Genomic DNA, 22,434 nt, shown 5'->3' with positions numbered 1-22,434 from the left:
TCTCTCTCTCTCTCTCTCTCTCTCTCTCTGCACTCTGTCCTGCGTGCACAGTGCAAACTCTGTGCAGAGTGTTCTGTGGGCCAAACGTCCAGCCAAGTAGTAGCCAATGCATAGATGCTTAGATCCACAGCCACAGGTGCACAATTCAAAGGGGAAGTAAAGGGGAAAGAAAAAAAATCAAAACAAAGCAAAGTTGTAGGCTGATCTGAGTTAGAAAAAAAACATTGTCCTGGCACCCATGAACAATACGCATTGAGGGAGATTATGTTACATTTTGCTCTGCTTTTGTAGTACAGGGTGTATTATTCCGGGCCAAGTCAGCGGCAGTAGAATAGTCACACTTTCAAAGGGTGGGGGGCTTGGTTGCACTAGCTCCATTGTTGTGGGCTGCAACCATAGCTAACGGACGTTAAAGGGCTTTTTCACATCAGTCTATTTAATGGAGGCAATAATAACGCCGAGGAGTCGGCAATAAACAACAAAACTTCCCGTGCTGCTGCAGTTGCGGATGGGGCTGAAGTAGGATTGGGTTGCGTGGTAGGCCATCTGTTGAGTGGGCTGCTGCTGCTGAGGGTAGGGTAGGGTAGCACAGGCTGGGTTTACTGTTCTCTTAGTAGGCTACTGTAGTATAGTAGTGGGTGTGATGGGAAAGGAAGTTTGAGCCTAAAATGCCTCAGGCAGTTTACGCTTGCTGTGTTTGAAAAGTGCTTGTGCAGTCCACTCACTACTGTGTCTGACTGGCTCACAGCTGGGTACCCCTAGTGAAAGTCAAAGTCCCATTGATATTTACCCCTATGGACATGCAAAGCATGAATCATGATGATGACTAAATATTTTAATCCCTTTTTAACCATTTATTGGCAATTTTCTAAGAATTGCCGTACTAATTGTAATGTGTCGGCTATATTTCATATTTATTTGTGCATTTTTGTTTGCACAAGGTGAAGTAATAAAAAACGCACACTTTTGCTGGAAAATTTAGGGTCCCTTGTACCCGTGCACACATGATACCAGGAAATGTTTAACCCTTATTGTCCAGAGACAATGGGTTGTTTTAATCCCACGGAGAGTGGGGACTCCAGAGGGAGGGTCTGGGTGGAGCTGTGTGTGTGGTTGTATACGCGAATGGAACGACTGCCCCGTCTGTCAGACTGTCACGGGCAGAGCGTATCACATCGTTAACTCTGCAAACTTAGAGATACGTACGGGTCGTAGGACTAACCATGTGGACCTAATTCCTACCTGGGAAAAAGCTGTTGGATATAGCGGTGAAACATAGGCTAACCTCGGTCGCTTGGGATATCGGTAAGTTTTGACAATTTGAATGAAATATCACAGTCTCTCGTAACGCTTGAAGCGCTCGCGCAAGATGATGCTTCTCTGTGGCAGGTGCAAAAGGGATACAACTTGATGCGTCCCAGAAGGTCATAAGTAGTAGGATATTCTGTCATTCTGCACGAGAACAATTTGAAGTCGATAACGCTCGTGGACGTGTACAGAAATCATTGTATGGCTTGTTACCGGGAACAACTTCTATTCATGAATGAATTCGCCTCGGCTGGATGTAATTATATGTCTATTATTCTTTAAATTACTGACATCTTCCTTTAGCGATCTTTATACAGATATCATTCATGCCACTCGCGAGTAAAATGCATTTAGACACCGCGCGCTATGTCTGCTAGTGCTCCAATTTAAAATGTATTCCCCCGTCCGTCACCAAGTAGCCCAAGTTTTGTATCGTGTATGCAGGCTGTTAGTAAACAGGCTGTTACACATGTCAGTGCTGACTTCACACGTAGTCCTTTTAGCATGTGAATGGAACATTTCTATTCTGAAGGATGTTTCGGTAGGGTACTTCTATAAGCCCACGCGCATAATGGCATCATGGAATATGTGACCTCGTATGTATGGCAACTGTGCAATGGGGATAAAGACTCCCGACCTCCGTCACTCAGTCAGCATCTCTATCCGACTTATCTCCATGGCAGCAGCGGAGGGCTTAGGCCAGCAGTTTGGTCCTCTGTAGTAGACAACTGGGCATCGGAGGCTTAGCCAGGAAAAAAACAGCTGTTGTTACCCACCACGGGGTTGTCTATCTCTAACACGGGCTTCATTAGAGTGAGATAAATAAAATACACAAACTACACACTATTTTAGGAACACCAGTCACAACTTTCCCTCTCCAGCTGTGTGTGGTGTGGCGCAAACTGCTGTAAAAATATTTTTAATCCAATATTCATAAATCTCAAGAGTGGATGGTATAGAAAGTAAACAACATGTAAACACAGTAAGCCCATGACCCACAGAAGACTCCATAATTCATGCAAGTGGTAGTCCAAGCCCGTATGGGGTTCAGCCACTGGTTTACAAAGCCAGACATTCTGTGAAAAAGGTTCTACTTCATGTCTACAAGAATGCACAGTATGGTATGCCTTGGCATAATTGGGTTTGATTAAAAAAAGTGATCAAAGATTTCTTTAACCCCACTTACTTTATCCGCAAAATTATCTTTTCCCTTTGAAGATGAGAAACAACGAGATTGGAGCACAGGCTGTGTTCGCCTTTTGACATAACTAGCCTCACAAGTTGATAGCTTCATTTATTTCATCATGCTTTAACTTTTCTCCCAGCGAGTAGAGTTGTACTGGTGATCTCTTAAGCCTTGGCCTCGGGCAATTAATTAGATGTCTAGCTATGGAACGAGGAGTTGTGGCAAGGGGATAAAAATGGTTTTCTCTCTCTCTCTCTCTGTCTCTCTCTCTCTCTCGCTTGCTCTCTCTCTCTCTCCCTCCCTCTCTTTCTCTCTGTGCTTCAAGCAGATACCCCCAGCTCTCAGTATAATAGTAACCATCTGAAACCGTTTTGCTCAGCAGAAATGCAGGGGCCTAATGCAGTATCTAGTGATAATTGTTCCAGATAAAAAGGCCATGCTAATGTAAGTCCTGGGTTTGCTAATGTGGCTCTGTAATGTATATTATATAGCCTGTGGTGCTTTTTCAGATGGGACTCTCAGATGCAGAGGCATGTTTCAAATTGCCACATTCTTATGTGGCCCCTGTTCTGTCAAGATGGGCTGCCTTGTCGAGATGAGCTACCAATTATAGGACCCGAACCCTCACCCCCTCGTGCAGGGGTGGGGAACCTTATGTCTCGAGAACCTTGAGGTGGGGAACCATATGTCTCGAGAACCTTGAGGCCGTCGTATCTGCCCCCCGATATAATTTTACTGTTATGCATTTTCACATGAAATATGTCGTCTTTTAAAGAAATCTTACATTTGCAATAGAATTAAGTTAGGCCTATGTTTTCAGGGGACCTAGTGAAGGTGGGGTCTGTTGTAAAGGTGCCCACCTTCAATGAAGGCCTAAAGTGCAGGGGCTAAATCCTGGTTTGTGTTAATAGTAAGGACCTTGGAGGACTTCAAACATTGGAAGTGGCCCCTCGAATGAAAACTCTTCCTCACCCCTGCTATAGTGCATTGCAATGGCTTGGTAGCTCAGCTCAGCGAATCCACACCATCCGCCCGTGTCTGTGAGGAAGAATAGGGGTTGGTGGGAAAAGGACCTCTTGCGTCAGGTGTGGAATTGGTTGAGTTTTATCGGTGGCTTTTTCCTCCTTCCCGGCGCTCATTTCGGCAGTCCCTTGGGGTTGATAAGCCTCACGGGAGGGAGAAGGGAGAGGGAGGGGGATTGGCTAGTTGTGCAATGTGCAATCATCTCTCGCATTGATCCCACCTTGTGTTTCTCTGCAGTGTGTATGGCATCGTACTGATTTCATCTGGTGAGCACGTGTGTGTGTGCGTGAGAGAGAGAGAGAGAGAGAGAGAGAGAGAGAGAGAGAGAGAGAGAGAGAGAGAGAGAGAGAGTTGGTCAGGTATCGGTTTAGCCTGGTGGCGGTCGGTGTGTGTGAGTCAGTATGGTGATGCAGCCAGTTTACCAGAGGAGCTGTGATAGCAGGAGCTGCCTGGTTGCCTGGGAGCAGCACACACACACACACACACACACACACACACACACACACACACACACACACACACACACACACACACACACACACACACACACACACACACTATCACACACAATCACACACATTATCAGGGCACCTTCTCCAGTCCACTCCACCCATGTCTTTTTTTCCCCCAACCTCAGATTGCTACAATGTTTGGTGTGTCATGTTGAATTACTGCTCCATACATCAAAAGCATTCAGGGGTCAGTAGTATTTCCCGCCTCTGACAGAATGTCAGTGCATGATTAAAGTAGCATGGAGGGAGAGAGACGAGAGAGAGCTTTAGCATAGATTACACGGCCCTGAAATATGGATCGCGTGGAAAACTCCCCCGATGGGATGGATGACATCTGAATAGCGAGTAGGGCTGCACAATTAATCGAAAAATAATCAAAATCGTGATAACATAGTGAAATCGAACTCATGATTTTAATCGTGATTTAATCGTAGCAATAGTGACCTACTTTTGAGAGCGTCCTTGAAGCCAGAACATACTGACAGGCTGGTGTTTCTGGCCAGAAATCTGTCCACTTAAGTTTCATGCTATTGCCTTTACATAATTATTACAATTCATTTTATTTTGCTCATCCTGTATGGAATTCAATCTTGGTTATATTTCATCTTGTTATAATTTTCAAAAAAATCTGCAAAAATCAATAATCAGGATTAATAATCGTGATTATGATTTTTTCCATAATCGTGCAGCCCTAATAGCGAGTAGTGCATTTTTTTGCACTGTTAATTCAACACCTCGAATTTAACACGTGTGGTGTTGATCATACTCTCCAAGTGTTGAATTAACACTATAACATGCTGTGTAGTGAGGAAGCCGTGGGGAAGCAGTGGAGAAACGGGGCTTTGATGATGTTGGCTGCAGGGAATTGATTGTACACACAGTGAAAATGCACTGATGCAGAGTCAACTTAACATCTAGAGTGTATTTTATCCCAGAGTACTCTCTAAGTGTTGATTTAACATTGCATTTCACTGTGTATGAAAGGGAAGTCATTCTACACGCCATGCCTCAACGGTAGGCCCACTGTCTGCTTGCAGCAATGCTGAAGCGTCACATTCATCTTGAGAAACAAATATCTCTGCCCCCGTAGCCATAGCGGGCTGCTCACTCGTGTTCATGAATTTCAGGGTTCATTTGCTCTGTCGTGTACCTCTGATAGTCACCGCTGATTGTTTTCAGAGGCGGGGACAGTGGCACATTACACTGCCTGCCCGTACCTTTATTTATATACAAACGGGAATGCACACACTCTCTATCTTTCATCTTCTACCTCGATTCTCGTTTGAACAATAATGGCGTTTCGTGTGTGTTTGGTCACGGTGTGTGATCAGAGGTTTTGTAACCTGGCAGGTATTTCTGTATGTTTATTTTTCATGTGTGCTAAAGCGCATATGGTAGATGTTTTGAAGATAAACTTGACTGTTTATTTACACCAATTCAGAGCTGTTTGAAAACCCAAGATGAATATCTTAAACTTTTCATGCAAGCATGTCACCTCTCCAAAGTCTGATAGTCTTATTGATTGGTATCGCAAGCTGTATTTCTTTACTTTTTAATCTTGACTCCAAAGCTGATCATACTTCTGTGCTGTTGTGTTTGTAGGTTGCTGTTTAAATCTCAGAGGTCAAGTGGAGGACAAACAGTTGGAGGACAGTACGGGATTGGAGTGGAAACTGGATCTTCTCCTGAGGTGAGTCCCTGGACCAGTGCCACTGACTGGCTCCCAGCATCTACTGTGTGGCCGGGGGAATACTCAGAGTAACATTGGCTAGAATGGGATTGTTACTTGTTAGTGCTGCGGCTATGATGGCGGCTCTTAATGAAACTGATGATTTTTTTAATGTCAGACACTTTCATTCTCCAGACAGGGTCAGACATGTGTGTGTTGATGTGTTTTTTAATCAGCTGGTGGTACTACATGTTCGTTTTTTATTCCAGAGTGATCCATTTTTGAACACTGGCCAAGTATGCTAAGCCTTATTGACCACCATTGTAATCCCTCTCTTTTGGACACATTTGTTTTTATCAAAGCAATGCCAAATAGGCCTTGTTCCTGGTTGCTCTAGGTGGAAAGTGTAATTGGCCCTCAATGGCAGCTATCGTACTAAGGATGCTTCACTCCCCCACACTTGCTAAGGGCTCTTTTTTGGCCATGTAGGCTGGTAAAGCAGAGTCACTGGCTCATTTCACCCCTTAACAAGTTGATGAGCCACTGAATAAATTTGGAAACCTAATTTTAAGGTCCAAGCTACTTAGTGTTGCTTTGAGATACCCTTCCACATCCATGACATTGCCACAGTACTTAAATGAACTTTAATTTTACAGTACCTCCCTGGGTGATTTCATGCATGAGGACCTAATACTTTCACACGATAATGACTTTTCCCCCTCGTTCTTATTATATTGATAGTTCTCCCCCGTTCCTATTCTGGTTCCTTTTCCGGTGGTGTATTTTAAACGTACTGTATAAAAATAAATAACTGTGGGAAACTGACGCGCCTCGGGCTGTGGGACACTGCTGCCATGTCAGTGGCCATCTCAGCATGACTGCCTGCCTACCCGTGTACATCCTGCACTGCACTGTATTCCCTGCTGCATTGCTCAAACATCCCCTTAGTTTGCACACTGCACAGATTATCTGTCTGGCATAGTTTTGTACTCTTACTGTGTGAAATGCTTTAATCATAAGCTATATGGTTTTTTCCCTGTGATGTGACACAAATTCATTCACTGTTGTTGTAAAAAAAAAAAAAAAAAAACAAGAACATGAAGTTGTGAAGAGCGTTGTCCCTGACTGGAGTGGAATCGAAGAGTCGATCATCCAGTTCAGTTAAGCATGTCATAGTGTTGGACTGTGAGACAGTTAACTGTTAAATTCATCCCAGATGGTGAGCTGCAAGCATGGTGGTGGTCAATACTGATGCACTCCGTAGCTGGCTGAGTCCACACTTTACAGAGAGAGAGAGAGAGAGAGAGAGAGAGAGAGAGAGAGAGAGAGAGAGAGAGAGAGAGACAGAGAGAGAGACAGAGACAGAGAGAGAGAGAGAGAGAGAGAGAGAGAGGGGGGGGTCGGGGGTAGGGGCAATGGAAACAAGAAATAGAGGGAAATGAGAGAGGGAGAGAAAAGAGAAAGAGATAGGCTGGGAGAAAAAATGTCAGTGGGTAGGGCCCATGAGTCTGATGCGGCAGTTTGAAAAACATTCAGGTGGAAAGGCTTTGTTCATCCGTTGCATTTGGAATTGGTCACAGTAAAAGTAGCACCCCCCCCCCCCCAACACCCCACCGCCTCGCCTCCACCCACGATTGATGTTTACCTCAGAGGACTTTCTGTGAAGAGTTCTTGTGTGTTTTGTACTCCACTCTGGGCTGTGTGTTGTGTGTTGTGTGTTTTGTTAATGATAGGGAGGTCGGCCCATTGGTCCTTCATGGGACAGTGGTTCTGTAAAGCAAAAAGACAAAAAACAGTCAAATACATGGAATTGATTTGCTTATTCCTTTACTCATTGTACTACATGCGACCTGTTTTCTTTTCGGGGTGAAGGAGTATTGAAGTGCTATTGGAACTAAACCATTTTCATTTTTAAACGTTACTTTTATTTTCAACAGCTAAGGTCTTGAAAGGCTTATTCTGTCAATTGGATTTGATGAAGTAAGGTCAAACTCTCCGACATTTTAGACAGAAAATTCCATATTATTAACATTCAAAAATGACTTTCCCGTGGAAAGTTATTTCATTGGTCTGAACGGAAATGTGTCTTTGTGGATTTAATACTTAAAACTAGACAAGCTATTTCATGGTCTCTCGGTTAATCCGTGGCTCTGCGTGTACATTCTCCAGGGCTGTAACGATATTGTATCGGATCGAGAAATCGTGATACACTGAGTAACGATACTGTATCGTGATACAAGGATGCAATATCGTGATACACCCTCTCAAAGTTCTGTTACCCTTCAGTGCAGAAAACAACCACATGACATGATGTGATGGTGATTCAAGTCAATAATTTATATCAATCGTGGGGTGTATCGAACAGTAGGTCAAAAATCGTGATACGAACCGAATCATGAGTTGAGTGTATCGTTACAGCCCTAACATTCTCCATGTCTTTCCCCTTCACCGTCATCTCAAGCATGCAAGAACTCTAGTCAGCCAAAACGGAAAGCACACCACCACCCTCACCACCCTCACCACTACCACCACTACCATGCTCTCAAAGTCAGATTTCCATTTACATAATCAAGACGTGAAGCCCACAAATCCATATTGACCTTTTCCAAAGCTCTCTCTACGGCTGCTCTCCTTTTTCCATGAGCCCCCTCAAGAGAGTGAATGGATGAAGCCTTGATGATAAGGCATATGAGTACGTACGTCATCCACACAGCATGTGCATGAGTGAGAGCTGTGTGTCAGACTTGTGCATCCGTATACCCCCCGAAGAGAGCAAATGAATCCTTGTTTGATAAGGTATACGTACTACGTTGTCCATCCACACAGAGTGTGTGAGCGAGCGCTGTATGAAAGACGTATGGCTTCTTGTAACTCTGTAGCCTCTTTGTGCAGATGGGCCCGCTGGCAGATCCAGAGGTGCGTCTTGCCATCAGGCAAGACAGGCAGCCGCTTGGGGCCCTTAAGCCCCTAGACAGTGAATAACAGCCCACACATTACCACAGTAGTGGCGATTTTGGTTCAAATGGTCTTTCTTTTGCATTTTCGCTTGGGGCCCCACCTGACCCTAGAATCGCCTCTGGGCAGACCCATTCACTCTTTGCTGAAAATACTCAACTACATCATAACACAGAAACAGTTATGACATTACTGAGAGCCTTAAATAACAGATTGAGACTTGGACATTACAATTTTGGTGACAATTAGTTTATAACATGTTCTGCGCAAAGGGGTTAATAGAGTATGAATGAAAGTTGAAACCTTGTCGATAAGATGTACATGTATACAGTACCTTCATATTGTGTGTGTGGATGAGTGACAGCCGGGTGTGAGTCCTGTGGATCCTTATACCCCATCAAGAGGATGTGTGAAGCCTTGTTTCACAAGACATGCGTCCAGGGCTCTAAATGAACACCAGCCAAATGCTGGTGAAATTTCAGTTTGGCTGGTAGAAAAGACCAACTTACCAGCCACTTTGACCAATTAGTGAGTGTGTGTTTAGCTAGTAAGATTAGCATCTACTAGCCATTTTGGCTGGTGATGAAAAATCTTAACTTAGAGCCCTGCATACGTCCATCCACACAGAGTGTGTACTTGTATGAGAGAGGTCTGTGTGCAAGACTTATGCGTCCTCATAGTGTGAGTCCATGTGAGGTGGATTAGTCTTGGGCAGGGGGTGTGTAGAGGGGGTGAAAGGGGGTCGACCGAGGCAGGCAGGCAGGTTGCTCTCGGCAGGTGATGAGGCAATATGATTACCCCCATATGCATGGAGGGATCAGCCACCATAAGAACAAACGCAGAGCTCCCAGATGGGGTTGTTGCTTCACACAGGATGACTTCTATCCATATAAACATGCACACACACACACACACACACGCACGCTCGCAAGCACTCACGCACGCACGCAGGCACACGCACACGCACACGCACACGCACACACACACACACACACACACACACACACACACACACACACACACACACACACACACACACACACACACACACAGAGTGAGGGTACAGCATGGATGGCTGGGCGGAGCGAAGGTGGCAAAAGATTTCTGCCATGCCTTTGATATGGCCCCTCTGCTCAGAAGAGGCTGAGTGTGTGTGATGGAGGGGGTTACCCACACACCCACCCACCCACCTCGAGGGGGGAAGCTCTGCCAGATTTCCCCCCTCGTCAGCAGGCTCCCAGGACAGGCTGGTGGCAGCCTAGCACAGTTGGCTTTAATGAACCTCTAAACAGATGGAGGGATGCTGCGACCCAGGGATGCTGCCACTTCATCTTGGTGGTCTCCTCCTGCACTTTCTTTTTTTGTCCCTTTTTTCTGCCTTCTTTCTTTCATTTTGTTCCTTTATGCTTCATTTTTTCTTTCCCATGTGCTTGCATTCATTCACTTCCTTTTTTCCTTAATTCCCCGTGTTATTAGTTTTCCCTCCCTCACGTTTTCTCTTTCTTTCTTTCTTTCTTTCTTTCTTTCTTTCTTTCTTTCTTTCTTTCTTCCTTGAATCCTTTCTTCCTTTCTTGCTTACTTTCGCTGCTCCATCCTTTCTGTCTTCCGTCCTGTTTTTCTCTCTGTCTTTTTCATTCTTTCTTTCTAATTTAACAGCGCGCATCCTTCCACCAGCACGGATCACACTCTATTAGTCATCTACCCATCTACCCATCCAGCACTCAGCACTCAGCACTCAGCACCGGCTCATTGTGTCTTTATGCATGTCCACGGTCATCGCACGACCAAATGAAACAGGTCCCGTGGGACTGTGACAGGTGCCAAGTGGTCACGTGTAATCGCGATGAGTCTCAGTTCGGAATGCGATTTGACAGCGCATTTATTGACACATTCGCTGGAATATATGGTGCACACACACTCCTCGATTCAGCAGCCCGCCTTTCTCCCCGGCTGTCTATTTGGTAAACAGCGTGGTGAGGAATAGGCTGATTGATGTGGTCATTAATCTTGGGGTCACGGTTGAAGGCCAGGTCTACTCCGCGGCGCTCCCGTATCTGAATTTTAATGGCGGTATAAAAAGGCTGGCAGTCCACCACACGTGTGAATCTGTAAGGAGCTTAGTGGAGGTAGACACACATACTGGAGGGGGTGGCACCACACGTCACTCAAAAACATACAGTGAAGGAACATCCAGTGCACAGGCATCTGTTTGGATTAATGTACTCACAGCAACACACTGGTATACCGTACTTATTGCACAGTATGGCCAAAGGCAACAATATTCCATATGGTTTAAGCTGATAAGCTGATCAAGTAATAGACATACAGTAATCATAGTTTTGAGTTATAGGGGACCCCCCACCCCCCATGAGCAACTAGAATCTAGAGAAACAAGGTCAACAAACCAATGTTGCGTGCAAACCGGTTTCCATTGGATGGTTGGATGGACGGACCAACGTAGTGGCGAGAGTTGTTTTATTCTACTCAAAATAGCTAGTTTGCGAGCCCTGACACATTAATTGAAGTAGGTAAGACTGAAAATACTGTATTGTAACATTTCAGTATGTTAGCACCCCCAATTACAGTATGTAGTGCTAACTAACACAGTCCATATGCCTTTAGGCTTATCACACTCACTTCATTCTCATGAATGATTTCAAAAAGCTGGAACGGGTCATTTTTTCCCATGCTTGAAATTGCCAACATTACATGTGTGGTGGCTACTGGCTTGGCCTGACACTCGTTCGCTCTAATGCCACCGTGCCAGCGGGTCAGTGTGCCAGCTGTCTCTCTTGTTGCCGTATGCCCTGTAGAGCGCTCTTAGGGCGTTATCCACTGCCCACATCAAACAGCACACAGCAGCACACACACAACAGTACACAGTGGCCCACCTCCGCTGCCTCATGTGATGACCTCATTTCCCATCCCCTGCACAAAGACCTGAATCCTCAGCACAGCTGTGCGTTTGACCCCCTCCTAATGGAGCATGGCATGCAGATCACAGACCCGGAGGCCATGATGGGCTGATGTCAGCAACAGTGGTGAAGAACAACAGTTCAGCATTGCATTGGGTTCGTGCCACTTCGTCAGCACACTAAAGCAGGCGTCATAACTGCGGTGTGAAGATAGCGGAGTCGATACAGCCAGCCGTGATTGGTTGACACTTGTTTGTGTCGCTGAGATGCTTATCTCGGTTCCACTCTTTGCACGTCATACATGCTTACTCACAGTATGGATTTGTATAAGTGGACACGTCTAGGATCAGAAGTTAATCCGTCTAAGTTTGTCATATTTAAGTTCACATACAAGGAAATAGCTTAAAGAGGAAAAGCAGGAGTATAACCCTGTTGACTGTGTGCATAATTTTATACACTACTGGTTCCTCTGTGCAAGACGGCCTGGATTCTCTGCACATTGCTTTTATATCCATTCAAAATGCTTTGTTGCAGTTGAAACGGGCATTAAACACAAAGAAAACTAAGTGCTAAACTAACTAAACTAAACAAACAAGATCATGCCATGATGGCAATTATAATGGCAGTAATATTTTTGCACTCGCTAGGGCTTGTCTCTAGTATCAGTGAACTCACTAAGCCTAGGGTGTCAAAAGTCTTCCGACCACACAGTCCCACGCCCAAACCCACACATTCAGTGCCAACAATACAAGTGGACTTCTCATTCACTCAAAGATGGTTTAGATGATCAGTGAGCTGTAGCAGAGAAGCTGATGCACTAGGGTGCTTATTGGAGTATGCAGAGGACTGGCAGGCAGAAGGCAATGAAGACCTGCTCACAAGGTCCTCATTCAGTGTGAGATATTTGACTCAAATCATACAGTAGGCGCCTGGGGCTATGAGGTCGTCAAAATGATGTGATGATCTAAATGAGTTTGACTTTCCATCAACAGTTAATGTCTGTGTATTTACTTCAAGTTCATTAGCATGATTCGATCTACTCAACTCTCAGATAACAGCCAGTAAATTTTTGACTCGTGCTGTTCTTGGGCGTAATAAGCTTTATTACTTCAAAGCAAGTCTGAAAATGAGCCCCGGAGCAAATGGTGCGATGAGATTTTTTTTGGAGTATATGCAGTGGAGCCTCTTTAAAATGCAAATGATAGTTTACTCTTGCTTCGTCTCGGATAGATTGTTGCTTATTTTGGACTGTTTGTAGGAATTTGCATATGAACAGAGGAATTCCCATTCATCCTTAGTCGGGAGGTAAACAGTCCATTTCTTAGCCAAATGTTATCGCCGCAATCATCCTCACAGTCTCCTCATTTCCAACATTTGAAATGGCATCCGATTTATGTGTTTAGTCTCGTGTTGAGGTTATTGAGGGAAAATTAAATATGGTCCAGATTAAGTTGATGTATGTCTCTCTGCAAACAGTTTTTACAGAGGCTCTGTGGAAGTACTCTAAGATCATGAAGTTTACATTGCACCGAATTACCCAAAGCAAAGATCATCAGAATCTCATTACACCAAATTACTCCTAAAGCAATCTCGAATCCTAGAATTGTTTTGAATTAAATCAGAACAAGTAGAAACCACGGGACATGTTGCGAGATGGGACGTCATCTTTTGCTTTCACAATTGGATTGTGGATTTACAACTTGTAGCATTGGGGAGTGTCGACAGAGGCCCTTTGTAGCTCCTTGGCTCTTCTCTACTCGTGTCTGCTGGAGGAGGAAGGCACACAGAGGTCAGGGTTGATCCGATCCTGTGCCCCGCCCTCTTAACGCCCTCACCACAACCCCCATCCATCCATACCCTTCCCTCCACCCACTAACCTAACCCACCCCCTTGCCACAAAAGGCCTGATTTGATTTTCTCACACTTTGAAAGGCGCATTGTTTGTCGCCTCTCTCCGTCTGAAATTGGACGGCCGGTGCTTTTGGTGAGCAGCGGAGGGGAAGTAATTAGTATTCACCTGCTGCGGTCGTCCGAGGGGTAGGGGCTGTGGTGGTGGAGGTGGAGGTGGTGTTGGAGGTGAAAGTGGAGGGAAGAGATGTGTACGACATTTTGCCCAGTTGCATTACACACGAATATCCTGTTCAGAGTTTAGAATTTGCTTGTGTAAAGTAGATCAGAACTTAGTTGTGCAGAGAAGACATGTGCATGCCACTTTGGTGGTGACGGTTAAAGACATGGTGATGGTGGTTGAATGAAGAGAGAACTATGGAATGATGTCCAGCACACACAACTTCCTTATCTGCAGTGTCGGACTTGTTTGTGTGAAGAGTATATCGGAATTTATTTTTGACTAAGGTAGGCTATTGCACCTCTGCCATGACTCATACATATTTGTAGCCAGGCCGCGCCCTCCTAGTGACGCAACACCTTCGGCATTGCAACTAGTCAAGTCAAGAGCAATGCAAGTACTTTCTGAGTTCCCGAAAATACGGGAACTCCTTTCACTGTGTCGGGAAGCAAACAACCATAAGCAAACCAAGGGAGGCGGGTCAACCATGCCGTTTGGTTTGGGAAATGTTAATTGTTATGCTCTTGGTCAGACCAAGGCTCGAAGAGATTTGAACGTCGATGATAATCAGGTTAATATATTTGTAGGGTAAAGGTGATTTACGTGATTAGAAATCTTCAATCTAAGTTCAATTAAATTTGTCCTCAGTGCTGAATGTTGTGGGAAAAAAACAGACTAAACACAAGTTGGGACAAAGAACTGTCACTAACTAAACCCTGTCTCACCTGCCCCAGACCGAGTAGTAATACCATTTCATTCATCAACACCCCCCCCCCCCAACCCACACACACACACACACACACACACACACACACACACACACACACACACACACACACACACACACACACACACACACACACACACACACACACACACACACACACACACACACACACACACACACACACACACACACACACACACCTCACCCCTTTCTCCTCTTCCCCTCGGAGCCCAGGCAGGGAACCTGATTTGTCCGTGGCCGACACAAAAGGGGAAACAAAGTGGGCCTTGGGTGGAGGACTAATGAGGAATACACCCTTACAGTGTTACATGTTGAGCCGCTCCTGGCCAACACTGGAGCCTGGCCTCCCGCACAATGCAAGGGGTCTGAGGGTGGGGCGAGGTGGGTTGGTGGCTTGGTCAGGGTGGGGTGGGGTGGGGTGGTGGTGGTGGGGGCTGTATCGGGGCCCTTTAAGAAGCCGCCCCTGATTGCATATCCTGGGACCAGGGTAGCGGTGTACTGTTCACTTGATTGTGGGCTAGTAGAGTGGAGTGGAGTGGGGACCTCCCCCTTGTTTGAAGAGAGGAGCGCAGGTGGAGCTGGGAGTGCAGATGCCGATGTGGAGAAAGAGGGATAGAGAAAGAGGGATAGAGATGGAGAATTGGAGAAAGACAAGCTTTTGTGTGGGGCTTGTGAATGCAAGCCTTGCCGGGGAACTTTTATAACAAAACTGTGTCTACTCGACACCGCAGCCGCCAATACTAAAACCGCTCACCCTCACCCTCACCCTCACCCCCTAGCACCCCAACTCCCACTGCTGAACCCTCACAAAACCATCCAATCTAGCCCACCCTCATGGAAACTTTCTCACACAACTTTCTCACAGAGATTTTTTTTTGTTATTGCGGTTGTTAGGTGATTGGCACATCCTTTCCCCAATCCACTTGATGCAATCCACTTGTGGTGCACCCAAAGCCCTAAGCAGGTATGTTGAAAACCACACAGGATCCAGCACAGCATGGTTCCAAACATTGTAGACATTTTTATCTCGTGCCATTCAATAGACAGACAGACAGATTTTCATTCTGTTTTTACAGTCAGCTTCCAGAGATAATACCGTTGAAGAATATTTGCTCTGACTGCTCTGTGATGTTTTTGTCAGAGTGCATTTTTGGTAGCCAGAAGACCCTTGGATTTGAAGCTTGGATGGTTGACTTCTCTTGCATTCCTAGAATTAGCAAATCAGAGATATTCATAAATGTCACTTGACAGTTGTTGACCACAAAAAAATCCAAATAGAAGGCACAGCATCTTTGTATACATCTTCCCAAAGAAAAATGTGCCCCCCCTAATTTGAGAAGCCCGTAACCTGGGTAACAGACATGCTGTGCCATGTGATAGCCGCCGCTGTGAGTCAGCCATCGCTTTTCATTTTGTAGCTTTTCAGCGAGTGGCCCAGGTGCACATGTCTCTCTTGTGACACCTGAGTGCTGTTCTTGCGGTGCGGACACCTGTGCCATGTCGTTTACATTATGCAAAGAGGAGTGGACGACCTGCCATTTATATGCTGGCCGACGTTGCATGTCTTGATATGAGCGAGCTCCAGGTGTGTGTGTGTGTGTGTATGTGTATGTGTGTGTGTGCGTGCGTGCGTGCGTGCGTGCGTGCGTGCGTGCATGCGTGCGTGTGTGCGTGCTCGCGAGTGTGTGTGTGTGTCTATCTGTATTTGTCTTTTTGCATACCCAAGAATGCTGTGACATGACATGTCAGCAGAACAATCTGCTCATTAGACTTCCATCTGAACATAAACTTCAAAATAAAAAATATTTCAGGCATATTCGTGAAATGAACGACACCACACACAAATCTGCTAGAACATTCATCTGGTCTGGAAAGCAGTCATCCTGTTGCAAGACCATCCTGTTGGAAGAAGTCAACACGCAGGCAAGCAAGCAGGCAGGGCAGTCAGCTTAAAAAAAAAAAAAGCCCATGTAACTGTCAGCTGGGGTTTGATATACATTGTTCCCATGGGAGCCGTATTGTATTCTCGTGGGGGATGAGGAGCGCTTTCTGTGGCCCAGAGAGCTGCTGCTGGTGGCACAATAGATCGAGCCAAATTGCTGAAAGACCCAGTGCTGACCATCAGCAGTTCGGAAAGCCGAGGGGGACAATAGGCATTGATTTAGGATGGTACCAGAGTGACCCTGGCCAATGGTGCTGGCTGACCTCATGTTTGTGCAAAAGGCAGGGCTTAGTGGCACAGGAGATATTTTGGACCTGGGAGGTTAACTGTATGTGCCTCCGCTGATTTGACAATGCTATAACATCCTGGTGGTCATAGCGGTGGCTCTTCATGGTGGTCATTCTTTTAGCCAGCGTCTCTAACATATTCTCTAATGCACAGCACAAAAGTTTCTTATTTAGGTCAATCTGGGGATTAGTCAAAGTTTCATGCAGAGGAAGTCATTTGGTTTATTTGATCTTAATGGAGTTTTAGGAATGAAATAAGCTGCACTTATCAAGTTTTTCTCCCTGGTACTAGAGTGACCCCGGTCAATGGTGGTGTGTGCCCAGAGGTTTGTGCAAAAGTGGGCTTAGGTAGTGGTAGAGGAGGGCTTTTGGACCAGAGAAGTTAACTGTATGTGTCTCCTCTTTGCCTGTCTTCCTATACAATTTCATTCTGTTTCAGGGTGGTCCATTCTAAGAGAAAGGATCTCTAACACATAGGTCAATTACAGAATCTCTATCACATAATTCATTACAGTCTCTCATTTTGGTCAAACTTACTGTAAGTTTAGTTGAAGTTTCCCTCTGAAAGAAGCTCATTTGTCTTAACTGAGAGTTTAAGAAATGTAATAAGCTGCACTTATCAAGCTTTACTTCCTCATGATTAAGTTCACAAAATTCTTCACAGAAGATTGTCGTCTTTTTTCTCCTCCCTCTCTTCCCCCTGAGAGAAACCAGAGATTAGCTGAATCTTTATTCTCTCAGCCTTCTTTTTGAGTGGGGGAAGGGGTTCATCACCTTTTGTCTTTTATGCAGTGCTCATTTTTTGATGAAAAGGTCAGCATAACAGAAGAAATGGATTTCTTCAAAAAGAGATCCATTACCATGGTTACCAAGAGGCCTTGGAAAGTCGTGCAGCAGCAGCAGCAGCAGCAGCACAGCTTAACATGGGCTACTGAATCTAAAGGCATCACATGGCGCAGGGCTAATTTACTAAATGTTACCCAGGAGGCCAATGAACTAGTGCTTTGAATTCCAAAAAAACACCCAAAAACAAATGTAGTTCATACTAAACAGACAAAACAATGAGAATGCTGAAACAAGTTGCTTTACTTGGAAAGAACTCTGACCTTAGTTTGAAACACAACGGTCGACTGACATTCCTGACGAGTGTTGGTGGAGGAGACTTGTTACACTGGGGACTTGTTGGACATTCCTCAGCGCTGCCGCATAGCCTTGTTGGTTCATGATAATGAAGAGCCTTCTGATCTCCATGAGAATAGCTCGTCATTAGCATACTCAAGCAGCCACTCGGGTAAAACATCGGATTATATGCGACAGACAGCCTTCAAAAAGTCCTGCATTTGCTTCAGGCGTAGCAGCGATTTTGCTGTAGTGATACTAGACATAATATTGTAGCAGGTTGTTTTGTTGCTAACATTGTAGTAGCAATAGCTAGCTGTAGTGAAATTGCTATTTGGCCTAATAGGAATAGTGTTGGTATTGGTGGTAGTAGCAGTAAGGGTGGCAGTAGTAATATTGTCAAAGTAGTAGTTAGCCGTTAGTAAAAGGAATCATCATGAGGGTAGTGGTGAGAGTGGTAGTGACATTGTAGTAATATTGAAGCCCTACCTGAAAGCTACACCTCTGAGATGTGCTTTTCGTAGAAGAGACAAGTTCAACTGAAGTTTCACGCCCTCAAGTTCCTGTGCAGTCTGCCTGTTCTGATAATGAGTTTTAGAACTATGTTGTGTCATTTTTTTTGTTGAAAAAGGTCTTTTAATCGTGCCCTTCAATATAGTACTCGGCTGCTCAGACTTTATAGGTAGCCAGGAAAGGCACTTTTACCCCAGGACTGATGATGAAGAGATGCTGCATGAAAATGAATCAACAAAAAAATGAAGTTTCTGTGCACGAAAGAAAGAAATAAAGAAAGAAAGAACGAAAGAAAGAAAGAAAGAAAGGAAGGAAGGAAGGAAGGAAGGAAGAAATAAAGAAAAGGAAAATTTGCCCCATGAGCAGGTCAATTTCGAGGATTCTACAAGCCCATGACCTATAGTGGAGAGGCTGCTTTGTATGCACTAGCCGTACTTGAACCGCTGCAATTCCAGCACAAAGATGAACTTCCTCCCATCCTGCATTGCATATCAATTTTATAAGTGATTACGTAAATCACTCATGTGTTTAATGTTAAAGAGGTTATCATCATTAATGCTCCGGTAGTTCCTGCCATTTTTTTATGTAACGCACAAGCTTTCCGAGTGTGATGTGATGTTGTAATGTAATGATGACGGTCCCAATGTGGCAGGTGTGATGACAAGATGGAGGAGATGTGCAGCTATTTTCCACTTCACGTGGCGGAGGATTAGCTGAGGGTCTGAGCTGAAGATGTATCTTGATAAAGCAGTGAGCTCCTCAGATGAATGCTAAAGAGAGAGTTATCATGCGCCTGCCTCTGTAACCTCTTGAAACCATTAGCCCCAGCAAGAGCTGTCAGAGTCAGAGGTGGTGGGGTTGTTATTTTGCCAGAGTGGGGAATAGGGCTTAGTGAATGTCAATGTGTGTGTGTGTGTGTGTTGTTTTTTTTCTGAGCTGTTGACAATGTGGGTAACATCAGTTTAATCTCACTTTCATATTATGAAACTAAGTAGGACAGATCCATGGAAGGTACTGCTCATGGAAAGATATTTATTCTATTTCAAGAATAAATCCACTGATTTTTTGCAGCATGGTCTTAGGCGCTCTGCCAAAGCTCGTTTGTTTTTTAGAGAACTGTTGGGAAAAAACAGGCACCTTTCAGTGTCAAGGGAGGTAACTGACTGACATTTAACCAAACAGGTTGGCTCGATAAGCCAAATAAAAGGCTGGTGCTTGGTGGTGGGCCAGGGGCATGTAGGGGAGGTGGTGTGTGTGTGTGTGTGTGTGTGTGTGTGTGTGTGTGTGTGTGTGTGTGTGTGTGTGTGTGTGTGTGTGTGTGTGTGTGTGTGTGTGTGTGTGTGTGTGTGTGTGTGTGTGTGTGTGTGTGTGTGTGTGTGTGTGTGTGTGTGCATGTATAATGGGAACCCAGTTCTAGGCCCCCTATCTCCCTGGGCCCGGGACAATATACCCGGTTGTCCCCCCAAGTCGGCAGGCCTGCGTGCGTGCGTGCATGTGTGTGTGTGTGTGTGTGTGTACACGCAAGTGTGTGTGCGTGTGTCCGTGTTCGCTGGAATAAGGGAGTCCATGAGAGTATGCTGTACTACTGTACTGTGAGGGAGGTAGGTACCCATGAAAAGACACAGCTTGTTTTGATCCATGGCTACTCGGTGAGCGACGGGGGCCTCAATTCATATGTTAACCACTCCAATCATTTGCATACCCACGCCACCCTCTCAATTATAAAACCTAATGAGGGGATTATGGGAAACGTATGCTGTGGCCAGTTGATGAAATGCTATTGTGTGGCTGCTGTCTGAGATAAGGGCCCCACGAGGAGAGAGATCACTCCAATATAATCTTCAAATGTCTGATTTGAATTTTGGCCATTGAGAATCACACATCATTGTATCTTTTTTTTGGACAGAGTTTGAATTAGCATTTACGTATGAAGATTTATTAAAATACAGAAATGTAAAAAATAAGACTCTTTGTAATGTCATAAGATGTTGTTTTTGTGAGTCAGTGAACAGTGAGTCAGATTGCCTGCAATCCCATTCGCACCGAAAAGCTACAGTGCCTATTGAAATAAAACATCAGAAGATGGATTTTGGGTCGATAGGGATCTATCCTCCACATCAGCCTTGGGGTTGTAGGCCAATGTAGAAGACTCGTATTCTTGGGGCTTTTTGCCTGCTCAGGCGCCCTGGCCTTGAACCCTGATGCTGGAGCCCCCAGCTCACCCCCTGGCCCTCATGCATACATGCAGTCAGCATGGGACCCCCAGTGGAGCTGTACTGTATGTCGCCTTCAGGCATCACCCAGGTTGTGTTCTTTTTATTCTCTCACCACAAATCCATTAAGATGCAGAGAACAGCTTCATTCGTTCAACCAATAATTTACACTGGAGTGGTGTTGTGTGCTTTTTTTTCCCCGACAAGGAACTGACATCGAATCAAAGTAAACACATTTTACATCGAATTGACTTTGTCATTGCATTAATCTCCCGACTGGGCTTCTTGCTGTTTAATTCTCTACAAGCGAGGCATTGATTACATTAACATTCCGTCATGTTGATTGCAGATGTTCATTAGGATCCGTGCATAAGATTATGCGTGCCTGAGGGTGTTACTTCTAACAAGATACATACCTGCCTCTTTTCAAAGAGAACGTCTGTGACTGTTTGATCATACGTTTAGGTGTAACAACATGAATCATAATGCAGTCATACTGTATAGTAGAGGGACCTTGGAGTTGGGGGAAGATCAATGGTAGGTTTTAGGTTAGATTATGTGTAAACACACAGCATTTATGTACTGGCTGAACGTATATCATGATTTAAACATGCTGCAACAGGGGACCTTTGAAATAAATAATATATTGTGTGTTTACAGCACTGCATGTTTGCTGAGCTGTACAGTAGTGATCTATCTATATATCACGCTATAAGATAAGATGTGTGTCTGTCCTTGGAAATGGGATGTATATTAGTCACAGTAGGCTACTGGTTTGGTAAGGCTTGGGTTAGGCTTGTATTTATCCTTCTTAAAGGCCTGTTACATTGATATGCTCAGTTTTATTTTACATTATCTTACTGAGTTGTTGGGATGTGGGAGTACAATGCAATATGAATGGATAACGAGACAGAATGTTAGCATTTGTTTCAGCATAACTCTAGGCTATACTACATTATGGTCCATGGCTGTAGAGAGAAAAAAATCAATGTGGTAATTGACCAACCATATCACTCTCGCTGGTCATGACGACGTTCCTACAGCAATTCATAGCCTGAAGTATAATCCTTTTTTCTGACTTGTTAACCTCACAAACATGAGAGCAGAGAAGTTTGTGACATGGCGAGAAGAACAGAGACTCATGCAGTGAGTCTCAGTAGGATTGGTGAAATTAGCCCGGTGCGTTCTCCTAGGCTGGGAGAGATATCATCAGCACCCTCCCAGGAATAAATGGGGTGTGCCTGGTAATTTGGCGCCTGGGGCGAGAGAGCTTGCCTGCCCGCCCGCCTGGCTCGTCTGCCTGCCTGCTCGCTCATCTGCCTGCCCACCCTTTACCAGAGAGGGACTCCTCCGGCCACAAGGCCTTTTCTTCCCTCTTTGCTCAGGGAGAGCCATAAATGAGCCATGTGCTTGGATGCAGAAAGTCTCCAGAGGAGCCAGGCAGCGAGAAAAATTAATAGATTGATAGAAAAGAAGAGAGAAGGGGTGGGAGAGGCAGGGCTGGAGGGCTGGGAGGAGGGACAGTGAAGAAGAAAAAGATCGAGTAAGGGAAAAAGAGAGAGAGAGAGTGGAATAAAGAAAGAGAGAAATAAAAGAGAGGAGATACAGATACAGAGGCACAGTGAGGATGAGAGAAACCCCACACCCTCGGGTAATTTAATATACCTATTTGAGGAGCAGAAGTCAATCTAAACGCCGCACCGATCTTATAATGTGTCGTGCATATTAAAAGCAAACATTTTGCTCTCCTGTTTCTTCCGACTCAATCAAATCCTGCGTTTGTAAAAATGGATGAAATGAAATGTCTGATGTAATATCCGCAGATAATGGCACTCTCACTCAGCATGTGGGGAGCAGATATGGCTTTGACATTTTAATAGCAGCTACGAGCAGGGGAAAGCCGCCTGGGGTAGCCATAAAACTAGCGGTAGGAAAAACAGGTCAGTCTGCAGTTCCTGTTGGAGAAATGGACCATT

The 22,434-nt window shown here is 45.0% G+C and overlaps 1 protein-coding gene across 1 annotated transcript in view; it reads left to right on the top strand.

Moving 5' to 3' along the window:
- Positions 1-22,434, top strand: part of LOC134447829 (neuronal cell adhesion molecule-like) — a 108,892-nt gene that overhangs the window by 47,527 nt on the left and 38,931 nt on the right. The window contains exon 2 of the mRNA XM_063197500.1: positions 5,632-5,719. The gene's annotated coding sequence lies outside the window, so the exon portion shown is untranslated. The remainder of the gene's footprint in view (positions 1-5,631; positions 5,720-22,434) is intronic.

Source organism: Engraulis encrasicolus, chromosome 4, assembly GCF_034702125.1.
Source record: "Engraulis encrasicolus isolate BLACKSEA-1 chromosome 4, IST_EnEncr_1.0, whole genome shotgun sequence".
NCBI lineage: Eukaryota > Metazoa > Chordata > Actinopteri > Clupeiformes > Engraulidae > Engraulis > Engraulis encrasicolus.
This window is presented reverse-complemented; position numbering and strand designations above follow the sequence as displayed.